The 26,054-nt window shown below is 40.8% G+C and overlaps 1 protein-coding gene across 2 annotated transcripts in view; it reads left to right on the forward strand.

Annotated features, from left to right (window-relative positions):
- Nucleotides 1-26,054, forward strand: part of prickle2b (prickle homolog 2b) — a 125,571-nt gene that overhangs the window by 71,004 nt on the left and 28,513 nt on the right. The gene's annotated exons all lie outside the window — the stretch shown is intronic.

Consider the following 26,054-nt stretch of genomic DNA (forward strand, 5'->3'; position numbering starts at 1 on the left):
GTATATATGTCTGTGTGTGTGTGTGTGTGTGTGTGTGTGTGTGTGTGTGTGTGTGTGTGTGTGTGTGTGTGTGTGTGCATGTGTGTGTGTGTGTGCACAACCCCAGCGGAGCGTGTAGCATTAATGAGAGGGCCGGAGACAGGCCTTATCACCAGCTTTCCAGTCCTGGCCAGACCTTAATTAGCTCATAAATGCTAAGCGCAGACCTCGCTGCCATACAACAGGGCCAGGCAAAGTTACACAGACACACAAGCAGACAATTGGCATGTGAATGCTGATACACAGACACAAAGACGCACACAAACCTTACTGAAGTCATCAGCAGTATGTAGAGGGTGATATTTGGATGACTTTTAAATCAAATGGATGTGTGGAGTGTGTGGGTTTGTCTGTATGTGTTAAGGGTGGGAGAAAAAATCTATTCTCATAAACATTGTGATTATATATATAGATATATATAGATATATATATGGTCTATGAGCAACCTGTAGCTCCAGGCATTGCATTTTGAGCCCCATTATTTTGTCTCAGATGGCAAATTTTCTTCTTTCTTTAGGAAAACTGATTTTCAGACCACCCCTGAATGTTTCCACAGTCTGTTACAAAGCCCACACTGCAGATAAGATAGCCCTAGACCTTTCTTTGGAAGGCTCTTATCTTTATATACACCCACACTACTGTGTGACAAACTGTCCGATTTCTTTTCAAAATAAAACTCATGTTGGTCTCTATCAGCTCTGTTGCCCCTTTTCTCTTCAATCTCTCTCTGTCTGTATTTTCTCACGGTTGCAAAGTTATTTTATAGTTGTACCTCTGGCCCTCACACACAAACGCACACACACAACTGCTAGTGACATCGAGGTGTTAAAGTGGTCACTGCCATTGACCCCGAGCCCCCCAACCAGAAGTCAAAAAAGACCCCACTGTTTGCCTCAGGTCAATGTTGGTGAGTGGAGAAAGTTTGTTTTCCCCTCCTCGTATGGCCCTTACCATCCATCCATCCATCCATCCATCCATCCATCCATCCATCCATCCATCCACACTGCCAGAAGCTCGACAGTGTCTGTCTGCCTTTCCATCGTAAAACAACACATAAAGTCCAAGGGGTTTTGGGGGGGTGGGGGGGGGGCTCTTTGAAGTTGGACAATGACCTCCAACTTGTTGCTTTCTGACAACACCCCCTTCCTCCATGTTCATGCACACACTTCCACTACATCCCATTCCTGTAAAACACTCCAGAAGTGCACAATTCCTGGCTGCACTTTGTGTGTTTGACTGAATTAACATCATTTCTGTCCCGCGAACAGAAGCTCACTATCTGGGAAATGGACTTAACTTCACCTACCATCAAACACATTGGTCATATTTCAGGCAACATTAAATGCAACAAGAAGAAATATAGGTTTCCAACCTGACTGATAGTGTATTATTCAGTACAGTATTTGTAATAATTACTGAGGCAGAGGAACTGCATTTATGTCAATCAACATTAGAATAAACCAAGTATAAACTACACATGTAACTTGATCTGTCACCTTCTCTCTGAACAGCCTCATGGGAATGATGTTTTTCAATTGTATAAACAAACAAAATTTGTTAAAGCATTTGTGATGCTGAGACAGATTCATTCTGTTCGTGCTCAGATACTGTAGGTGTGACTCCAGCAGAAAACCTGTGCCATATGTGCCGCAATGATATAGTTGGCCCAGTGAAGTCAATTACCTCTTTTCCATACATATGTGCTGACTTGACTTGTATGACTCAGCATGTTAGCCTGGCATGGCAAGAATTTGCATCTGCATTACAACAGGGCTACCTGCTTAAAGGTGTGTCTTGATGGAGTCAAGTGGCTGTAAAACTGGATAATCCATATAAATTTTTCTGAATGGAAGTCCCCCGTTATTTTGTCATTTATATGCATTTATGAAGAAGCAGCAAAATCAGGAAATTTAGAGTTTTTTTAAGACTTCCACGCAGCTGAAAGTGAACACAAAACAGTAAAATAAAGCAGATACCTGAAACCAAACAACGATGCAGGAGAGAAACTCGGAGGCACAGCTTGGCACATTAAAAGTGGTCATGAAAATGCAAATCAGCATGGTTCAGCAGAACTAAATATGCCCTTGGCAAAGCCCAAAATAATCACTTAAAGTTCAAAAGCAACACCCTCAAAAACCTCTCACTCACTTGGTGTTAGATTTCAGATGGATTCTTTGAGAAATTATGGCCATCTTTCTTCAGTGCTGCTCTGAGAGGCACATTTTGCCACAGCCTACTGTCAAATGTAAATCTGTCATATGCTGCAGTCTCTGCCAGTATTTTGTGCAGCAATGTTTTGGATAAAATAATTCAGTGTTTCTGCACACTTTGGGCTCTCAGTTGGCATTTTAAGATTCTAAATGTGGCAGCAAACTGCTTGTTGAGTCTCAGTCTTGCACATTTGATCCCTCATTCACAGAGTGCACAGTTTGCATCTTCATTGCTCAGTTTCATCTTTTGTATTTCCACGCGAAGCTGATGGCAGAAATGGTATTGGTGTTAGTCTAATTTGGCAGGTAGAGCCACAAGTTACTGCACTGACTGTAATAACCGTCAGAAGTGTTTGAATTCATGGTGCTTTGTTTTTATTAAATAATTAATTAAAGGTTTCAGTCTGCTGGGCTGTGTTGGATAAGTTTTAAGAAAGCACACTAGGCCTATATATTTTCTAAATATATTCCTCATATGTTCGTTTTTCCCATTCTTATATTTCCTGGGAAATGGTTTGGATGGGCATTCCCGGGAATCTCATTTCCCAAAATTAAACCTTGGTGCGATTATGAGAAAAAGTCCATATGTGTTTAACTTATTTTTATTTTGCAGCCTGTTGTTGCTGTGGGCGATAGGGGCATCGTGGAGATATGTGTTTGAGATTTAGCTTTTTGGTCATTAAAATGATCCCTTGTGCCCCTGGCTCTGATGTAATCGGAGCAGACCGCACCCCCCACGCAGCGCCGCATGTGGCTGAAGACCTCCATCTACATGCATACAGAGATAATGGGGAACAGATTCAGGCTATTAATTAATGTGTAGAATACAGTTAGATGCTCTGGTATGTGGCACGCCAAGTTCTTCCCCTCCTCCAAACACACACAGAAAAAACTGGAGTTCCCCTGTTCCTCATTGAATCTGTCAGTTATCTGTCCCTAACTCATTTGAGGAATATTGCACTGGGTTGCATGGCTCCAGCAGAGAAAATCAATGTTGTAAGGAACAAACACGACACACCAGTTGATTCCCTTGCAAGCCTCCCACAGAACACAGCACTAATGTTTGGCCACGAGTCGATATTTTGGAAGAACACTTTTCTCGTGTTTCTCATCAGAGCTGCTGGAGTGTTTTGTGACAGAAAAGCTTCCTCAATTTGCCAGCGATTATGTTCTCCCTCCCTCTTCCTCCAGCTCTGCTTGTGTGTTTATATGTGTCTGTCTGTGTGTGTGTGTTCTTGGGTAATGAAAGACGTTGAGGTGGAACCCACAGGGATGTGAATCTCTGCTTCTCGGTCGTATCCTTTATTTATCTCCACTGTTTCTCTCTCCCCTCGCAATTATCATAAAGCCACTCACAATCACACTCAGGCCATTTCTGTCACGTGCACCTGCAGGCACGAACATGCACTCACCCGCATGCATCTCCCCTCCAAACATCTTATTTAACCCAAATCTGTCACATTCCACACTAAACAAAGATGCAGCCACCTGGAGCTCTTTCAGATCAGACAGCCTCACACTTCAAAGTCAAAAACAAGAAGCAGGCACAAGGTTATTGCCAGCTGATACCCGCTGTGACAAACGCATTCTTCACTGCTGCTTGTTGGAGTGTTGTCCTTCAGTGCCACCGCTCTGCATCCTTCCTATTAGTTGTTTGAATTCATTGCATGCCATACTCCGCTAATGTATCTTCCCATGCCAGATTTGATGTCTGCCTCAATATGACACATTAGTGACCACCTGCTTCCTGGCTTAATTGTTCACAATCTGTGCAATGACAGGGTCCAATTCTGGTCACTGCATCTCTGTCACTCTAAAAATATCCTTTTATTTCACAGAGTAATCCTGGCCTTTAGCCCGCTGTTCTGTTCTGCACAGCTTGTTTTCATGTTGTTCCTCTCAGCCCACGACAGGTAAGAGGAACATACCGGTACAGTGCATTTCAGATGTACTTATTAGTTGATTGGCAGCCAAATGTACTGCAGCGCTGTTGCTGCTGCTGATATATGGGACCTGATGTGACTTCCTCAAACAAACGCCTCCACATTTACGTTATTTTCTTTTTTGGGGTGGCACTTACTTTCATATTTTTGTTGCAATATGCTGTTTGTTCAGAATTATTAGACTTTTGGTGCACTTGTCCTATCTGGGTAACTTTTTCAGTCAATATGAAACAGCTTCTTTCTTTGTTTACTTTAATTATGTGCTTGTGGTTTACATCTATGACCTAGATATTTTTGAATACTCGGCTTTTTCATCAATACATTCATACCTACATTCCTAGAATTGTGATAAATACTAGTGGTGTAACAGGACGTAGTTGGTCGCTCATTCATTTGCATCACCCCCTCATGATTCGTCATGCATGTGAACTGTAGATTAAAAATTTAACTGTCACAGTGGAAACACATTTTCCTTTTTAAAATAATAATTCCCGAAATATTGATGAGTTGTAGTGAAAAATGCATGTTGTGTTTTACTCTGAAGCACAATGCATTAAGAGCGACTGATTTGAAAAACTGTTGCTTTGGGAATTGTTGTGAGATTGTGACTTATATTGCAACTACAGCAATATCTGCTGCCTTTCCCCTCAGCTCAGCTCACTCACTGGGGCAGCTCCAGTCTCTTTGAGTCTCTTGCGCAGCCTTCAGTGTTGATTGGCTGTTACTTGTACGTGTAACCGATCAGAAACTGATAGACTATAGATGGATGACGACCACAGATGATATAAAAACTAACTAATAGATTTTTATATATAGTCTATGGTAGCTACAGACAGTAAGTGGTGGTTACATCAGAGCCAAAGTAGAGCTTTTTTAAATTAATTTAACCGTAACCTTAGGTGGGTTTTTTTTCTGGTCCATAAAATTAGACGATCCATGACTCAAACTGTGATATGATCTGAGCCGTGAGTTTTGTGATTCATTGCACCCCTAATAAGTACAGGCATCTGCAGCCATTATGGCCTACATTCACATTATAGCACCAAGACTTGTGTGTTTGAGTACTTTGATCATCATATATGATGTGCAAACATCAGATTTGCACACGGTCAAAGACATGAAAAGTATGTGATCAGTAATAAAATCCTGATGCACTACTTCGCTGCTTTCAGATGGTGTTCACGCTGGGCAGCAGTAGAGTGCCGCTGTCTGGTTCATATGTAGTTTGTCTGACTTCACCAGCATTCATTGAGCAGAAAGTAGGGTTAAGAAAAAGGGGATGCATCACACTGCTCTGACGTAATTTAAATTCAAGACTTTGTTGCCATATTAACATGGTTGATTGGAATTTGCCTTGGTGAGCTCAATTAAACAAAGACAGTGTATATTTGGCATTAAACAGATCCAATATCTAGCCCATACACTAATCAAACATAAAACATTAGGAACAGCATAAATACAACAATAGCACCATTGATGTTTTCCATTGTTCTGTTCTGCTCTCTTGACCAACATCCTTCTGTATTTACATTACAGATTACAGTTTTGTTTTGTTTTTTGGAGACGAGACTTTCCAAATATGATTAGCTTGGCATGCTGTTTTCCTGTGTTCCTCTGTGTACAATGATGTATGATTTGAATCATCACTGGCAGCCCTTTTGTTTTGTTGCTATATGTTTCTCTCAGTTAGTCACATGTCTCTCACAAAGCCTATACACAACTGTATTCAGACATCTGCAGAGAACAGAGGGGCTATTAGTGCTATTAGTCTGATGGTGACAGAAACACACTAACCCTCTGTCTTTGTTAGCATCATGATGTCGTCTTCTTAGCCTCTCACTGTAGCAATGCTTGTGTCATACAGGACTAGATAATGTGTGAATCACTTAAACACACAGACACATCTGCACACACTAATTGCCCTCAGCAATGATCAGAGCCAGCATCTGATTTAAGCTGTGGGTTTTTATTGCACATATGATGGGCTCTTTATCATAATTTCCACCTTTGAGGGTGTCATATAAAGCTATCGCTCGTTGGTGTCTTTCATTAAAGTGGATATATGACATCAGGTGCTGGCATTTGCATTGTGACAAAGTGGTTTGAGGTGAAAGAGCTCAAGGACAGAACAGAACCTGTGATGTCTCACCTCGATGAGGATGAGAACAAGCTGAGTTTAAGTTATTTAGCTCTGGTTCTGCCTGAATGCCTGTCTGCTCCCTCTTATTCTCCTCTACCTCCACCCAGCCTACATGAATCCAAGTCAAAAAAAAAAAGGAGAAAAGTGGCATCTTTAATCTAGTGTTTGAGTGAATAGCTTATATTTCTCTAGGGCACAGCACAACTGCTTCAAATCTATATCCAATTCCTATTTCTGTAGGATGTATGGGAGGGTTTGGGGTACACACACACACAAACACACACACACACACACACACACACACACACACACACACACTTAAATACACACACCCGTTCCCTGGTTGCGTCCCTGACCTCTGAGGTTTGGCTGAACAGTAGACCATGGTGGGGCTCTAAGTGGGTGCAGGCAGACCAGATGTGGCTGTCTCACCCCGCAGACCTAACGAGCGGCTGCTTGGCCAGTAGCCTCACCGCTGCTCGGCTCGGCTGCTTAACGTTCTGCCTGGAGAGCCAGTGGACACGGTAGCGAGCCACCAGTAGGGTGCTGACTCTAAACAGAGGCTGACTGAGGTTTGCTCTGAGGTTTAGACGGGGGTTGGGTGGGCCATCTTACTAAGTTTCATGTTAACTAGGTTTTATTAAAGCCATGTCCTCATGTCTTTGTTGGTTTGTGTGCTGCATATTAGGATTTAATGTGGCTTCGGGTCAGTGGTAGAACCTGGCAGCTTTGGATTCATACCATTTTTGCTCATTATGTACAGTATTAAATTATATTGTACTCAGTAATGTTTTGGAAAGAAATTAATTTTTAGCAAAGATTGTACAGTGGTACAGTAATATATTATTGATGCAGTTTAGTGCAAAATATGTCAGTGAACTGTCAGGCTTACATCTTAGTTGTTCTAACCTACTACCCCTTTTCTCCAAAGCAGTCATCATTTTTTTACTTTCAGTCTATCTATCATGATGAAAAATGACAAACACACACAAAAAAAATCCAATTGGAAGCATTCCCACTACTTGGTACTTATTGACCAAGAAAAACTGAACATCGATTTTGTATGGTCTCTGTGAGAACTCATGCAGCAGCACAATATAATATCATATTACTGTAATATTAGAGGCCTGAGGGTAGTGGTATAAGTCAAGGAATGATATTTGGAATAGGCAATAAATAATACGCAGTAAGAGTTTTTAATAAGAAATAGTTTAACATTTTGAGAATTATGCTTATTTGTTTTCTTGCTGTGAGCCATACAGTACCCACCCCAGCCACAGTCTGTTCACCCTGCTGCCATCTAGCAAGAGATACAGAAGTATCTGCTGCTGTACCACCAGACTGCAGAGCAGCTTAGAACTATAACTTAAAGGGAAAATTCAGCACTTGTCATGTGGCTGTCCAGTTGGCAATAAATTGCTCAGTCCTGCTTTATTTGACGAAGAAAGCTGAGTTCTCCTGCTCACAGAGCCATGCCAGCAGTGCCCACTCCCACGCCCACATTACTGTCTATCATCCCCCCTACCCTATAGCCATTACTTTGTTGACCAAAACACAGTTTTAGGTGACAAAAATGCTCATTTAGCACACCCAATGGCTACCTAGAGGCGTGGACAGAAATCCAATCAACACCAATGACATCACAGTGACATCATTGGATGCAGGAAGAATAATATATTTTACAGCAGGAGAACTCAGCTTTTTCAATCAATATAGGACACACTCAGTAATTTATCAGGGATGCATTGATACCACTTTTTCGTAAACCAAGTATGAGTATAATTACTTAGGCACTTGCTGATTCTGAGAACCAATACAAGTGCTTAATAATTGCATTATAGCTTTTATAATTATTTTAAAAATACGTTTTTATTTTACTATGTTACTATGTTAATTTTGTGTTCCTTATTAAGCTGTGCAGTTTACTGGGTACATATATTTATGTGTATATATATTTCATGAGTAAAACTTACACAACATTATAATAGACTTGCAGAATTAAGTTTACCATGTAACATATGATAATTATTTACCTTAACATGTAAAGCACTTAAACTATTATTTAGAACATACATTTACATGTGAAATATTTAAGTGAACCTACTGTGAACCCTCAAGAGTGAAGTTGGGTGTACTGTATTGTCAGGCCACTTTGGTTAAGATTAACAGGAGAATAAAGTAGAGTTTACAAAGAGAAGTTGTAGGCAATTATTAACACTGCCAACCAAGAAAAGGAGGTTCCAGACTTGTGCGTAGCAAGTTTGTTATTTATTTATTTTTTCCTTTGTCTTGAGAATAATTAGGCAAGACATTCAACTAGCTTACACCCGGCGGGATTTATAGGACTGCAGCTGCGGTCTACAGGTACACTCTGTGAGTTTGTTTCAGTTTTGCATGGACTCTGAAACATTTTTTTTACAGTTGCCGAAGTCATTGTGGTCATTAGTGGATGATGCTGAGGAAGTATTCCTTTAAGAGCCCAACACGAACATCTTTCAGTGCCCTCAACTCTCACTGTCCCCCTTTTGAAGGTCAGTATAGTGCCAAGTTAGCCTCAGCTTCTCAAGTTGATGATCAGAGTTTGCAGGCCGACACAGGATCTTAAAAGTTTACCTAGCCTGCCGACCATGAGGGTGACAAATTTCACCCCTCTGCTCTAAAACAGTCATTTGCAGCTGAGAATTTTGTGACTGTGAGGAGTCTGGTGGTGGAAGAGCTGCACTGACTTTGTTGGACTGTTTTAGCCTAGTAGTTTTTATTTCTTTCCGCTTCATCTGACTTTCTCTACTTTAACCTCAGCTTCTCTGTCTCTGTTCCTCCGTCATCCCTCAGTCATTCTCTGTCAGCTCTCCTCAGAAAAACTTTGCTTACCATGCTGAAGTCACAACAGACCAAACCATGAACAATGGGAATAAACTCCCATCAACAGATTACAGGCTCGAGCGTGTCTTCGTTTCCAGAAATATGTAATACATTGCACATGGGTACTAAATGTGTCCCAGATGCGAGGGGTTCATGTGTTGTTCAGGCTGTTCTGTCTGCACCCCAAGATCTGTGCTATGTCATCAAAAATTGTGCTTCTCTCATATCCGCTCCCCAACATGGGAGACATTTTTATAAGCTATTCTTTATGTCCACACATCATTCTACTCATTTTCCAATTAAGATGCGGGGAAGCTTGGGATGATTCTCCCTGAAAGACCTGCTGACTCATCCAGTGTATTGATCAGATATTGTTTGAGAAAATGAAAGCCTGCCCCAAAAGGATCTGTTGAAATACTAAATAGTTGATTCTTGATTTTTATGTGTAATCAATGTAGCTCACAATGCATGGTGAAGCAGTGCTCTGATCTGTTGGTAAGCTCTTTGGCCTTTGGAGGATCAGATGGACAAGCAGGGTCAGCCACAGCAGCTAAATGCAAAATAGCTCACGATCAATAGAGATCACTGGTCAGGTTTTCTCTTGGTCTCTGTGCTACGGGGTCGACTTCAAGTCTGGAAGCCCGCTATTGGCTATATTGACTGAGGACTGTGGGTGATTATGGCCAGGTCACTCCAGAAAGTTGCAGAGTGAAGGTCTGCGTGTAGGAACTACTCAAAAGATTAGTTTTTTGACTACTGTAACTAGCAAGCTACTCGCTAAAATGCTAGCCAGCCAGGACCATGGCTAGACACTGTCTGAAATCACTTCCTCTTTGCTATAAAATGCATCATATTTACTGTCCACCATTTTGAGTTTCCAAATTCTGAGCATGTAAATGTATGCACCATAGAGTATCCTTAAAACATTAAAACACAGCCAAGATTTCTCAGATCTAGCCAGCTTACTAACTGTCAGTTGGTCTTGCATAGCCAGCACTGTGTCAGCATCGTGGTGAGAGTTTGGGTACCACACATTATCATTCTGCTGTGGGGGAAAAATCCTCTGCCTTGTGTGTATTTCTTAAAACCACTCACAATTGTCTTGGATGCAGCAATAATGCCCCTACTAAATCATGTTGGAGGGGAACTTGTTTTGGTGGAACATTTGTACATGGGTAGGTGAGCGTTGCAATAAAATGGCTAAAGTAAAAAGTAAAGGTAATATCCCAGATATGAGCGCTGCCACTTGGTGCTGGTGTGTTAGAGCCAGTCTCCACAGTAGTGATCAGTGTTGGAGCCGCAGTATCGAGGTCCTGCCCATACACCTGGCCAGCTCGGTTACAAGCAGGGCTCAACTGTCACTCATGATGTAAAACCCCCTTCTTATAGCCTCAAATAACTAATTAAAATCGAACTTATCAGAAACATGAACACATGAATATACAGCAGTGTGATAAAAACCATCTAAAATTACACAACACATCTTTAGTAAAAATTTATTTGCATGTACCGTGTTTTTTGCAGTTTGCCCCATGTCCCATCTGCTGACATGGAGAGGACGGGGTTTATGACCTATATTGAGCTGTTTTGGCTTCACTTTTGGGAAGTTGCCCCGTTGTCCATCTCGATACAGTTAATGTTAACAAGCTAATTAGCTCAGTTGCAAATGGGATAGTAAAAGATTATTGAAGCGCTATCTTGCATCTGGATGGTGCAACACAGCTAATAAGCTATGATAGCGTATTCTGTTTTGGATTCTCTGGCTCTGTTTGTCACTGGTCAACAGCACAAAAGATCACCAGGTCAGCGTCAAAGACTGACTCAGCTTCACCTCCACAAGTACTAATTCTATTGAAATGAATTGATGTTTTTTTTTTTTTCCCAAGAAATGTTGATGTTTTAGTTGCTTTGTGATCAGGCTTTAACTGATGTCAACAGGCAACTAATGGGACTACCTTAATTGTCTTGAAATTCTAGCCTTTTCTTGGCTGATACCATGGCAGCAGCCTTGTGTCAGAGTAAGTGATGGATCAGACCAATAGGAAATCTTGTCTAAACAGTGTCCTCCTCCTATCCCACTGGTAGGTGTACATACAATGGAAGGGTGAACCAACAATTAGGCAAATCCATAGGTCAGAGCCAGAGAATGCATTGAATGTATTGGCATGTAGCTTGGCTGCAGATGGATGGGCTTGGTGATACCATGTGCTCTCCATCTCTGCCCTGTGTTTTTTTTTTTCTTCCTCATTGTGTTTCCCTCTCAAGCATTGTCTCACAAGCCCTCCTGCTTTTCACACTCCCTTTTATGATTCCCTCTCTCGCTCGGTCTATCACCCATTGATGTTGCTTTTATGATCTGTTTTTATGATCTCTCTCTGTCTTTCTCCCTCTGCTAACCTCTTGGTATGCTGCAGGGAAGAAATAGCAGACTGACTGTGATTCATTCTGACGCCAGCATCAGTCTTGTGGCTGGCACAGTCTTGGCATGCACATATGCACACGCTGACACTCACACTCATGCACACACACAGAGAAGCCTTTCCTGTTCAGAGTTTACTCTACTGGCTGGTACGCTGCCCCAGATACCAGAGAGGAGCCAGAGCAGGCACCAAACATACTCGAGCTGCTGTGCTGTGATGTGATTAGACATGGGGGATATCGACTTTGCCTTTTCACAGATTAATATGTCAGCCTCTGTTGTAGCTGATGGGTTTGCATGAATTTTAGAGAAAACAGTAGCTTGTAAAGACACTGATATGATTGTTTGCGCGGTTTTGTGTGTGAGGGAATGTGTCGTACATGTGCTCTTTGGCACACACGCCCAGTGCGTGACTGTGCAGCATCATGTGTCTCTCTGTGTGTTTCTGTCTGGTTAAAATGAGTGTTTATGTGGAGACATGTGGAGCCCAGCAACAGAGGCGAGAAGAATGATACACAGTGATTAGCTGTTCCACGCTTCAGGGAGCAGCTTTTTTCTTTTCGTCCATGAAATAGCTCCAAGTCAGTGATTTACAGGGTCTTTAGACTGGTCATTCCTTGGTATGTGTGAATACACTTAAAAGGAGGAAAGTTTGGGTTTTTTTGCAGCAGGGTTGTATGTGGTACTTATCAGTAGCCAGTGTATTACCTACAGTAGACGGTGGTCTGAACACCCTCAGTTTGGAGATTTTAGCCACATGCTTAAAAGTATTAATATCAGTTTAAGTGTACATTATATTTAGAATATTTTCACTGCATTACCATGCTGTCAGACAGCCATTTCTGACAGGAAAGTGCTGTTATATTAGCCATATATCTCTCTCTCTTTCTTTTTAACTTTTTTAAAACACTGAAGTCACAGAAAAAATACAAACAAACCAACTGATCAAGGCAGCGGTAGATCAGCAACGCTTGTGTTCTGTGAGGTAAAATGACTGATTTTGGTTTAACTTCAAATTATGTCGCACCAAACTTTTAAACTTGGTTAAAATTTAGAAAGATTAAAGTGAAATCTCTCTATATGGCTCAAATTAGTTTTTACTCTAAACATGGAATTTTATCATGTTGCACCAAAACTACCACCATGTAGGTAACACACTGACTATGGATAAGTGCCTCATACAGCCACAGTTCAAGTAATCCGAACTGTCTCTTTAGGAGAACTGATACTGATGATCACTTTATTTCTCATCCTTTTTAACTCAAACCAGGCTTTGGCTGCTCCTTTTTCCTCTCGTCTCCTGTGGTCTTCTTTCTACATTTTCGTGCCTCACACACGTTGGAATCTGATGACAAAAAAAACTATGTTATATCATTTTTATTGTCAGTTTGATCATAAGAATGAATGGCGTGTTTATGGCCAGTGACGCCTTTGCTGCCAATTCAGAACCACCCACACATAAACAGAGCTGAAAGAGCAGCAGCTTGTCTCTTAAAAAAAAAGAAAAAGAAAAAAACACCAAAAGGTAAATGCAAAGTCTTTCAGTACACCCGCACTTAGATAACCCAGCTCTGTGCACATGTTGGTATGCTTGTGTATATTATGTGTTCATATTTCAGGTGTATATGTGTGTCTCCTCAGTGTGTGTCCTTGTTCTCCTGTCTGAATACTTGGCAGCCTTTCATATTCAACGTTGCTCTCGTCCAGTCAGTCTGCACCTTTTAAACAGTGGCTTCATTGATTCTCAGGTCTTCTTATCCTTTCGACTGTTTTAACCAATCCCACACTAACCTTACTGTTCCCGGGTTGTGTGTGTGTGTGTGTGTGTGTGTGTGTGTGTGTGTGTGTGTGTGTGTGTGTGTGTGTGTGTGTGTGTGTGTGTTGCACCAACAGATTGATTTGATCTAATATTTGTTCTAATCAGTAGTAGTTGTAGTAAAGCCAGGTTTAAATTCAGATTTAGATTTAGGCAGAGCTCTGTTACACAATTAGAAACTAATCCTACTCTAGTAAATAACAAGTTTATTGATGTAAAACAAAATTAAAGTCTAATCAATATGGAGATGCTTGCCCACCCAAATTAAAGTAAATTATTAAATAAAAAATATATTTGAGTGCTGTTGAGACCTAAGGATGAAAGAGGGAGGAAACAGTTTACTTTTGACTGCTCTGAATTCCCCAATGTTGCATTAATAGCTAACTAGCTACAAAGAACGGGGGGGAAAGTAATATTTTTTGCTAGCTAACTAAAATTTAAGTAAAGAGTAAAGTGAGTAAAGAGTACTTGTTAGCTGAAGTATCGACTGGATCTCAGTTCATCCAAAAAAGGCAGCCATTTTAAAAAGTTAATCATGCCATTGGGACCTAACAAGTATAAAAGAATAAAACATATAATATAAAGACATAATAAAAAAAAACAATGTATTGTTTACTAGCTAGTGAAAAAATAACTAAATGTGCTAGCTAGCTAGCTTTGTTTGGCCAGATAAAAAGTTGAGAAAATGTTAACTAAATATGATATTGTTTGCTAGCTAGCTAAAAAAAAAAAACTTAGTTCGTCCAGTTAGTCTGCTGGCTAACTGGCTTGATAGAGAAGCTCTAATTTCTCCTCCTATGAGAAAAAATTGTTGGCTGGATTATTAACTGAGGTGAAAGACAGAGGAGATGCATTATAAAACTAAATTGGGTTGAGTCTGTCTCTTAACTTTCTTGAGGAACTTGATTATTTTTCTCAAAAAGTCAAACCAACTCAAGCATAAATTTAAAACCAGATCACATTTTAAATTGGAGTTTAAGGTTTTGGTGCAATATGATAAAATTCTATGTTTAGAGTAAAAACTAATTTGAGCCATATAGAGAAGTTTCACTTTAATCTTTCTACATTTTAAGCAAGTTTAAAAGTTTGGTGCAACGTAATTTGAAGTTAAACCATGATTTAATCAGTTTTAAGCATAAATCCTTGTTGGCGCAACTCAGCCACTGAGTTCCTTACAGACAAAATAGCATACAATTGTATGCATTCTTGCTCACATATGTGCATGCATGCTCCATAGCAGAAGTGTCTGTATGTTTTCTGTGTGAGTGTATGTGTGAGAACCAGCCTGTGATGTCATATGTGTGGGTCAGCAGAAGGACATGATTGTGTCTGAAGCTTCACGGGGGGTGCAAGAGGTCTGTTTTCAGCCTCCTTGTTGCCTGACTGGTGCAGCACAAGGCCTGTCTGTGGCCGGGAGAACCCGAGGAGCGCCAGGAGCCCGCGGGGCGAATAAATACGCTGTGAAAAGTGTGTTAAGAGAGGTGTGAAAGAAATCGGAGGGCGAAACACTGGGTTTTGTGTGGAACCGTCCCTCCCCCCCAACTCCACACTACACATGCTCTCTCTTTCTCTCTCTCCTTCACACACACACACACACACACTTACAGTTTTCCTTTCACACACACACACCTCACACGGAGGTTCACAGTTCAAATAAACAGCGGCTCAAGCGGCGGGCCGGGTCTGGTGTAAACAGCAGCGGGCCGGGGTGATTTAGTTTCTCTCAGGGCACTGCTCTCTCTCACTGCTTCCTAATGGGCCATGCTTTAAATGGGGGAACGTAAGGGAGCAGCAGTGAGTGGGGAACGAAGTGGGTGAAGAAAAAGCTGCAGATGGATCGAGACTTCGATGTGAAGACGTTTTCTCAGGCCTGGTATTCAAAACAAGCCCACAGTACATTTTAAAAGGCATGAGGAGTGATGGATTGAAGGTATGTCTTTGCTTGGAGAGATGCGTTTGCTCTGAAAGTTTGACCTCGGTTTTATAAAAGTTGTTTAATGGGATTTTGTCTGCGTGTGTGTAGACCACTCAACGTGACTCATACCTCCTCCCGTGCCTTATTCTCCACAGCCTCGTCTGTCCTTGCTGCCTACAGTCTCAGTTCTCGGCAGCGATCAGTCAATATAAAGCCCCAGGTTCGCTGTCTCCATCAGCCCGTGATGAAACATACTGCCGCTCTGTCACGTCCTGGAAATGGCAATTTCTTCTACGATCCATAAGCTCCACAGGCCTTTAAGAGCCTGTGGGGAGATGGTTGCGGTGGCCTTATTGACATGGACATGGTCTGTTTTGTCTGAGATCAAGATGTGTGAGAAACAGTGTAACAAGATGAAATTGGGGGAAATTAAATTGCCTAAATGTGAGAAAGCGGAATCACTTCAAGATGAAATGCTGCTATCAGATCAAAAGCGACCTTTGAAGAGTCTCTGCAGGCTTCCAGAATATGTTCTCTCTTGTTTTACTAGTCTATCAGCTTAAGTGACTCAGTTTAATCTCCTTATTTCTTCTTTCAGATTCATCTGTTCATTATTTAGGCCTGCATATGATCTCACCTCGAGATTATCTCTTTCTTTCTCGTTCAGCAAATTTACTGCCTTTCTCCAATATGCTGCTGTATGTAACCACAATAATCGGCCAGCTCATCAACTGCAATTGCCAATATATTCATGCAGATGTTTGTTCTTCATTCAGACTCAACAAAATGCGAACTAAAACTCACCAAAAACATCTTGGTTGGTCTTTCCACAGTTCCAACAGTCACCTACTCTAATTTGGTTGAAATTAATCCTTACTTGCCCTGATGGGTTAAAATGTTCTGGCTCTACAGGCTGTTTTCCTCTCACTCAATGGGTGTGTACTGTGCCACTGACTGAGAGTGCATCGCTGAGCAGCACCTGTCACTCTGCAGACCATTAAATTTGGGGGATGAGAAACAACAATTGACTGTCTTACAAACCTGTGATTGGCCAAAGTCTAGATTTTCTTTCTTTTAGATCCTTACTCTTCCCACAACTTATACTGAGTCATTTAACAGAGTGTGTGTGTCTGTGTACTGTGTGGTTATGTCTCAGTCTGTGGCCATAGATCAGTCATATGTGGATTGATGTCGAGCAAAATCGTCCTTGAAGTTTCAGTTGCTAATTAAATCCTATTCACGGAAAGACTCAAGTGCTTTGAACAATGCCACAATGCCAGTGCTGCTCCTCCCACCACAAACATGCTGCCACTTGTGCTCAGCAAGTAGGTACTGTATAAATAGGTCAAATTGAACCTGAAGGTATATTTATAACTGACTATCATGACTCATGTTCGAGTAGTTTCTGTTGTCATTAATTATTTTAACCAAAGCCACACACATAAACACAGACTGGACCCATGATGGGAAAACTCTGGCGTCCAGTGAGCATGTTGAAAGAATCTCCTTTTTCCATCCAGTTGAATTGTGTTGATAACAAATTGCAAACCAAACTCATGGTGTAGTTTTACATAAGCACGGCGCCCCGTTCATGTACATTTTTCTATTTTTTTCCACAGCGGATCGAACAGCCTCAGGCCAAACTCTGTTTGATGGACTGATCCTGTCCGTCCTCGAAAGCTAAATATTTAAACGCGGCATAGCTGAGTGTTGGGGTTTATTTAACTAAAAGTTTGAGCTTAAACCATTATGGGAGAGCTCTGGAGAAAGTGGAGTTCAAAACACTTCCTTGACATGAAATATTTTGCACAAATACAGGCTGTTTCAATCGCTTGGGCAAAGATTTTTTTTTGCAGTCTCTTCGTTCCTCACCTGCTATTTCAATCCTGAATCCTTTGTTTCTCTACTCATACCCAACAAAACCTCTGATTCTTTTTCCTTCACTTTTATCGCATGTTATATCTAGATTTAAAATTCATGGAAGTACCAAAACCGTACAGAGCATCAGGCCCGCTCCAGAGGCTTAGCAGCAAAATACACATTCAACATATGTTCCTTTTCTTGCACTTTCTCCCCCCACCTGGATATATTGAACAGCACATACAAACCCTCAAACTCTGCATAAAGGCTTTTGTGTTGGCTTGGCTTTCTGAAAATACGAGGTAAGATCATATATCAAGACCATGGTCACCACCCAACTAATGAGTATGCTAATATTCATTATTAATGATAGAACATCTGGTCAGTCGGTGTGTGATTGTGGCCACAGGCGAGGGTCGCAAGGTGATTTGTTATAGCAAGATCACCCGACATAAGAGTCCGGGTTGCATTTTATTTTACAGTACACTAATAAGATGTAAGAAGCTGTACTGTGTATTAAATTAGACAAAAGCTAGAAATAATATGATCTTTATTGGAGAGTATTAGACCCTTATTAGACTTAAAAGAGGATAATTTGGGACACATTACAACAGGCCTGTACTGTAAACTAATGTGAAATCACATATCTGCTGCTTGTGACACACCTTCTTTGTCATGAGCGATGTCTACTTTTTTAATCAATTTACATTATTTGCCTACAGTATTACAATAAGTCTATGCGGTCACCCATAGATAAAATATTCCTCTGCCTCTATAATTTTGGCCTGTACTTGGTAGATCTGGTTCACGTATTGTTTTTAAATGAGGAAGTAGCAGATATGTGAATTCACTTGAGTTTACAGTACAGGTCTGTTGTAATGGGTTGCTAATTACCATCTAAGAAGGTCTAATAAGGGTCGAACAAAGGGCCAAACACTGTCTAATAAACAACATATTATTTCTAATTTAGATGCAGTGAATGGAACAAAAACCTACACTGAGAGGGAGTCAGCAAATCAGTAGCGACACCCACACCGCTCATCTGGGTCATGATGACAAGGTGAGGAAGAGGAACATCAGTGGAGGCTGAATGAGAGAGTTGAGCCAGAGAAATGGCTGCAGGGTGCTGGATGTGGGCGGTTCGGAGGTGGGTGGTTCATTCATGGAGGAGCCACACGATCGCTCTGCATCAGAGACATGGCTGTATGCGTTGCTGGGGGAGAAGTGAGAGATTCTTGTGCGTTACTTCACAACTTTTTTTAAAAGGAGATTACTTTTCAGTACAGATGGGAAGGTTGCGCACTCAGAAAACTAGATCTCCTCTCCCAAATGTCTCCATATTTCTAAAGCGCGGACGCAGGAATAATAATGTCAGACCTCATTTTTCATTCTCTCTTGTTTGCCATTCCTCAGATCCCACTGCGTCCACTACAGTATTTCTTTACTTCCTACGACTGTTCCTCCCTCTTCCTCTTTTTTTAAAGTCAGAGCATGACCTAGTTATGTTTTGAATCAGAATCCACATGTACTGGCTGAGAAAAGCTCATTGACAAACCGCCGTTGTTGGGCACAGCACGCTGGAAATTGAGCTGCGTCGCCCTGGAGAGTGCTGTCTGCAGTGGAGATGGATGGTCTAATGGATAGATGAAGGTGGAGGGCTTGGAGTGTGTTTTTCCTCTGTGCTGAAGAGCCCTTGTGTAAGTGGGCCAGGAGGGGCAAAAAATAGCTCCAGTCCCCTTGAGGAGTCACTCCACAAGGTCACCTCCTTGCCCTGGGCCTTTAAGCATGAAACTAAGTGTCCGTTCTTCCCTATTTCACCCCTTTTCTTTCTCACTGTCTACCTCTGTTTTCCCCTCTGTGGCTTAATGGCTTACCCAGGCCTCTGAATCTGCAAGGTCTCCGCAGCAAAGACTTGAGTTTGTGTGCTAACGAACCCCTGAGCTAATTAGAATTTCAGCCAAGCTGGCTACTCTCCTCATTTCCTTGCCATTTCCCTCCCGTTGGACAAATACAATTTCACCCCTCAACCCGTGCAGAATTAATCCAGTTAATGTTCAACATGGGATGAATAATGTCCACTTATCTGCTGGGAACATGGGTACAGAGGGGCTCTTGGGTGGAGGACCCATAGTGAGCCCCCGGCCTTGTGTCACACTAAATCTGCTTTCTAGACAGAGTAGTTGGGCCAAAGTACTGCGAGTTCACGCTGGAAGGCAGGTTGGTGTGTCTCTGCTCTCACTGAATACACAGTGACTAGAGCTGAGTTGGGAAGACCAGTGAACCTTTATACTGACCAGCAGCCATTTACTCACATGACTCATCGCACCCTTAATGTAGCGGAAGGGCAGTTATTCAACAGCAGGTAAGCAAACAAAGTTACTGGTATTATCTGCTGTGGTTGACAACAACTTCCACCTCATCTCCAACGTGCCATTCAACTGACCTCAATGCACCATTTGCCTGATTTGTTGGTCTGTGTCTTCATGCAGAACCCAGCAATTAAGTATTAACTGAATTCTGCTACAGGTTCTTTTAGTGTTTAATGAACGGTTTCAAACAAAGTGTGATCAGACTACATCTTAAGGAAAATGTGTTTATAGTAGTTCCTAACAGCCACATTCAAAGGATGGGTGAAAATCCTGCCATCATAGAGAGGACAAGACGTGATTAATTGTTCAAAAAGGATTCATAGTGTTCATTGTGCAAAGATAGGAATAAAAGAAAAAGTTCAAAATTATGCTATTGTTTGTTTTGGAAAGTTACAGAAACACAGTGACACAATTCCAAATGTTCCAAGCATGTATAGGGCAGATTGGTTTATGGCTCCTTTATGCCCCTTCTTTGTATGAACTTTGTACTACTGCACATACTTTCATGTGCCCTTCATGTTGCGTGGACGTAAGCATTGCATCGCAGAGGGCATTGCTCAGAGTCAAAAGTTATGCAAAAGAAGAAGAAAAGTCAGACGTTCCTGAAAACAACAAACATGGCAACACTGGAGGAGATTGTAGCTCTTGAGAGAGAAGCAAAAGCGGAGGCAGTGTTGTAGATGGTGGTGGTTGGTGTGGCCATTAAAAACATATCACAAATATGGACACAATTAATGCAGAAGGCTCTGTCCACGAGTGTATGTCATTTTAAGCATAAATGAGCCTTTAAACATTGTTAAGGCATATTTCTGGTCGTGAATTAAGGGGTTACAGTGTACCTGCATGATGGCTACACTGTACAGATGATGTGCATTTTCTCAAAATTATAATTACATGTCAGGGCTACGAACATACTCTGTGAGAACCATAAGAACTGTGTCAACTTGTGTTTTCTCCTATAAGTTTTCAATGCCAGCGAAGATTGTCGACGGTGATTACAATTTTGAGAAAGTTGAAAAAGCCTCTTCTCCTTCACAGTACCACATCAAGTGATTACACTGCAAATCTGCTCCACATGATCACCACACTGCATCACAGTGAATGACTGTAAACACTACATAGTCTCATACACAGTAATGAAAGTTACCTGATGCAAAGTCCACAGTCAACATATACATAACTTTTGGGAAATAAAAATAATGCATGTTATGGCCTGATCATGGGTGACACATTTGTCTAACGCTGCCATCACTGAGAGAAAACCAACGCTGAACTATATATTGAAACCTACACCATATACGTATCTACAGCAGTACTTCCATTAACTCCGGCATCAAGCATAAATCCAGTTTGAGACATTTTAGATGAGTTATCTTTTTAATAGAGATGTTATAAAATTTTCCAGACAACATAACTTGGCCATCCTGGGAGAAAAAAAAGTGTACAAGATGCTGCTGGAGGTAGCAGGGCTGTGTTTTGAGGTGAATACATGATGTGGTATCACATCAGTGCAGAGACTTACATACTCGCTGATAGGGATACCAGGGAGTATCAGAGGCATTTTCAGATACTTATATCAGTAGTGGAATAACCCTACTTTTTAAAGTTATTCTTCACCTTGTTAAGAATCTGTTTTGTGGTTCTGGAGACCCAATCTTGACCCATGTGTACACCTCATACTTCTTTGGGGAACTTTCTGAGTTATCTTTGATGTTTTTTGAGATCCCCCTTGCAGCTCACTAAACTTCTTGTTGCAGAGAACAGGTCTGGTTGCTGAGGAATGGTATGGTGTGATAATATTACTCTGCCCTCAAAACTCACGGTTGCCTCAGTTCCAGATCAGTAGGTTTAAAAGTCTGCAACAGTGGGACTGAAGTAGCCAGTTGGGGATCAGATTCTGGGCAGTGTAAATACTTGCAGGATTTAGAAATTAATTTGCTGCACAAACCTACTGCAACAGTGGAGAGAAAAGCTATATGGGAGAGGAAGCTGTTCTCCCTCCCTCCCTCCTGACATGTCTGAGCTATCAGCTGTTGGGGTGAGTCCCAGCTGCCTCGTGTGTTGACTCTAGAGTGATAGCCATCAGCATTTGCCACATGAAAGGAGAGGAGACTGGTGTTCCTAAAAAAGCAGATGAGAAATAAAGATGAAGAGGCCATGTTGGGATGTTGGCTACATTTCAAATGGAGATAAAGGCATTGATTTGTCAGGAGTGTTTTTTTTTTTCTGACCATATCGGGCAGTATATAAATCAGTTCCTTCCCCGGTAAGACGTGAATTATGTTTCATGTAGGATAAGATCCTTTGAGGCAGTACAACTTTCTTGCAGATAGGGCTCCCGGCCCCTGGGGGAACATGTATTTACAATATCGCTCATCCTGTGCTTTGATAGAGACAAAAGCCTCAATATGCTTATGCATGCTTCGGAAGGGAGTAAACCTGTTTGGCTGTCTGTCTAAAATTACCATCTCTGTGCATGCCAAGAGTCTATGGAGGCAATGCTATCTGTGGTATGTCCCCCGAGCTGGCCTCTATGCTTTTATTCAGTCCTCTCATGGCATTTAAACCAGCTCACTGCAGGTCAAAGAAGTTTATTGGGGAAAAGGGAATGACTTATTGGGGGAAATGGCTGGCCCCAAACCATTGGACCCATTCTGTGGTTTGCTCCGAGCGGAGGACACTGTCACTTAGGGCTCCTTGTAAAATCTTGTGGATAGGCCGTAAGTACAGCCTGAGCTGTAATTGATATTCTTGTGTTTGTAAAGGGGCCGCGATTATATGTTCTAATGTATGAGACCGAGACGTAGTGCAAGTCGCCCCGCCACGTGTGACAGGAGGATCCAGGGCAAAAAGATGGCTTTCACTAAGCAGAATAGCAGAGCTTTAGTCTGACTCCAGCACTGTAAAAATAATCCTTTCTTAACTTAAAAAAGTTAGTGTCCAGACTTCCTTAAATTTTTTAATTTGAAAAGACAAGCTGATGTGACTTTGTAATGACTCAAAACATTTTTTCTAGTCACGTAACTTTTATTAGTTCAGTTGTACTTGAAATACATGTTCATTAAGCTTAGGATATTAAGTTGAACCAACAACTCTTCAGTCACACTGACAAAGAAATTTGATTTCCTTTTATATTTTCTTGGTTTGAATAGTCAGTTCTTCATTTCACACAAAGAACTCCAGTTGGAGCAACTTTGTTCCAGCATTGACACAAAGACAATATGTAAAACTGCTCTCAGTGAATTTATTAAGTTTTAAGAAGTTAATACAAACCTTCATCCTTTTTCGCAATGTTTTGATCATAGTGAAAACAAGCAACCGTGTGTATTAGAGACACACATTAAGTTTCCATCATATGTGTTTTCTTGAAACTATGAAAAAAAGAAGGTTCTTAGGACATTGCATGCTGGGAAATCTGCAAATATGCTGATTCTGTTCTTTAGAAATTTAATTTAATGAGTTGATTGAACTCTGTACAGTATATTCATTCAATTCATTTCAAATCAAAAGGCTTGAAGTTAGAAGAACTCATTCTTTAAAGTTCTGATGTGCGCTGAAAATAAATACTGGAAATTTTAACTTTAATTAACTTGAACAAATAAAACTTGTATATTTATGTAAAGTCAATGAGAAAAGATTAGTTGATTCCACTAAATTCCTGGATGGTTTTTACAGTGAGGGAAGCCAAAGGAACAATTCCTGAAAGGAGAAAAGAGACCGCAGAGACACTGTCCTCAAAATCTGAGAAGGTTGTTCTTCCTCTTTATTCGAAAGCAAGCTTATTTTATTTTCCTTTCTCCATTTCTTCTTCTTCTCCTTCTCCTTCTTCTTCTTCCTCCTTTTTTTCAGACAGCAGCAGGGATCTTTGAGAAAAAAAAATGTACACAAATCTTGTTTTAATTACTCTCTATCCCACTTCCACACTATCCATCCTCCAAGTTGCCTTTTGAAATCTTCCACAAATCTGTTAAGCTTTGATTGCCAGAAAACATTTTTTTTCCTTTTCTTGACACATTTTGCGTTACACAAATAAGCAAATGAGGAGGCACAGTGGGATGTTGTTTAACACTCCTACTACCACTCGATGCATGAACAAGAGAAGAGAGAGATAGCATTACAGAGTTTATTGCCATGTGAATGTTTGAGAGATTAAGAAGGAACCAAAATAGCTGAGATGGTGGCAAGCTGTTGGGGAACAATTGTGCTGTTTGTGTTGTTGCTGACGCTGATAAATGACTCCACATGTTGATCATAGAAATCAGGCCCCTGCTTTAAAGCTATAGTATGTAACATTTCGGCATTAAATTCTTTAAAAACTCTAAACTTGTGTCATATACTTTGTTGAATTTTTCCAACAATGTTTAAAGGCAAAGAAATTTGTATTTTACTCGAGGTAGTGATGTGCCTCTGGGAAATACATCAGACACTGAGGAAAGAAGATGGCAAATGTGACAAAGTGTGATATGAATAACCCTTTAATATTATCTTATCTGTGGAATTTATTTTTGCCTAAGTTATGTCTGATAGATTTTCATCTGCAGTGATGGTTGTTGAACAGTGAAGACAGCAACTCCCATGATCCCATGCTATTTCACAAAGTCAACAAGCTATGTCTTTTGTTATTGCTTTAATGTGAAAGAGACCCCTAGCAGCACAAATTACAAACTGTGTGTTTGATTTTCTCATGGTTGACTGTATTCTGGTCATTTTTATTTTGCTAATCATATCAATGTTGGATGCAAACTCTATTTTTCATAGCAGAGGTGACACATGACTAGAAACTAAAGCATTTTACTTCTAATAGCATAATAACAAATAAGATGTAATTCCAAAGGCATAACTTTACAGGGAACTCTACTCTGTTCCCTGTGAATTGATCTTATGACGTGATAACTCAGTCTCAAATATCAGTGGTCCCAGTAGGTGCACGGTGTTTTAAATCCTACAAAATTTGCTTTTACATTTGTTTTTGATTCAGTGGCTTTTCATTGGTCTGTAAGTCTTTTGTCCCTTCTCTAGCTAATGTCCACTTCTTATGTTAAACAGCACTGTTTTGTTTACAGGGGCTCACCTCCCCGTTTCCACATGCAGGTCGGCGCCCTGCAGCTCCTCTCTCCCCTCCCTCTCTCCCTCTGTCCTCCCTCCTCTTGTCCCGGGCCAGTTGATTCAGGGAAGTGGTTTCATTCACATGCAAATCAAGCCAGAGCACCAGTCATTCACGCCGCTAATTACACCAGTGTTGGGACGCTGACTTGCTGACATCACACCAGGGTATTAGCAATGCAGAGAAGAGAGAGGAGAAGGGTCTCTTGGTGTGTGTGTGTGTGTGTGTGTGTGTGTGTGTGTGTGTGGTTGTCAAGTCAACCAAAGAGGAGGCCCATAAGACAGGAAGTTGGTGACTTTTCCTTGAGACAAAAGCTTAAACATATAAGCTGGTTTGACTGACTAATGATTTTCACCTTGTGCTGACGTGAGCAGAAGTCAGTGGCTGTCTGGAAGGCCTGTAAAGAATTTTGCTTGGCTTTAGTGGTTAAGTAGAGTAGCAATGATCAGTCGATTTATTGATTAGTCGATCGAAAGAAAATTAGTTGTCAACTATATTTATAATTGATTCATTTTCTAAGTCATTTTTCAAAAACAAATTGCTGGCACCAGCCTCCTAATGCAGAGATGTGCAGCTTTTCTTTGTCATTTATGAGAGTAAGTGAATAGTTTTTCGGTTTTGGACTGCTGGTTGGACAAAAGAACCAATTTGAAATCATCACTTTGGGCTTTGGGAAATTTTGATGACCATTTTTTCCCCTTTGGACATTTTACAATAAGTTGTGAAAATAATAGGCAAAATAATCAATTGTGAAAACAATAATTAAGTTGCAGCCTTATGGTTAAATGGGAAACTTTTTCCTTTTTATTAATTTTAGGTTTTAAGATAAAAAAAAGTCTTAATCTTTATTCAGTAATCAAACTACCATCACTATAAATTACAGTCAATGCAAACAGCCACCCATTTTTTCCCTTTGTTGTTCCAACTTCCAAAAATATGATAAAAGTCAAAATATTCTATTCCTTTTTTTCCCGGGGACCCCCCTACAACCCACTCAAGGGCCCCTGTTGGTCCCCGAACCCCATTTTGAAAGCCACTGAAGTAGGATATTCAATAGAGAAGTCGTTTGATTTAAAATAAATAAATAAATCACTCAATGTCCTCTTTAGCAGACTGTGTGGGCAGAGCTCTCTCCCTTTGCACCAAACTCACTTTGCAGTCTGTCTTTTAATGTTGTTAATAATATTTATATATGCTTGAAGTTACATAACATAAATGCTTACGTAGATGTATAGGGCTGAAACTAAAATCCCAATGTGAGAGTAATTTAGTAGATGAAACCAAAATAATACATCTCAATAATTTTTTTTTGACAGTTGTGCTTTTATTGTGAAATTGCCAACCGGAAGTGACCATGTTATTTATGCGTGCTTGACA

Source organism: Lutjanus erythropterus, chromosome 2 (assembly GCF_056507025.1).
Source record: "Lutjanus erythropterus isolate fLutEry1 chromosome 2, fLutEry1.hap2, whole genome shotgun sequence".
Lineage (NCBI taxonomy): Eukaryota > Metazoa > Chordata > Actinopteri > Lutjaniformes > Lutjanidae > Lutjanus > Lutjanus erythropterus.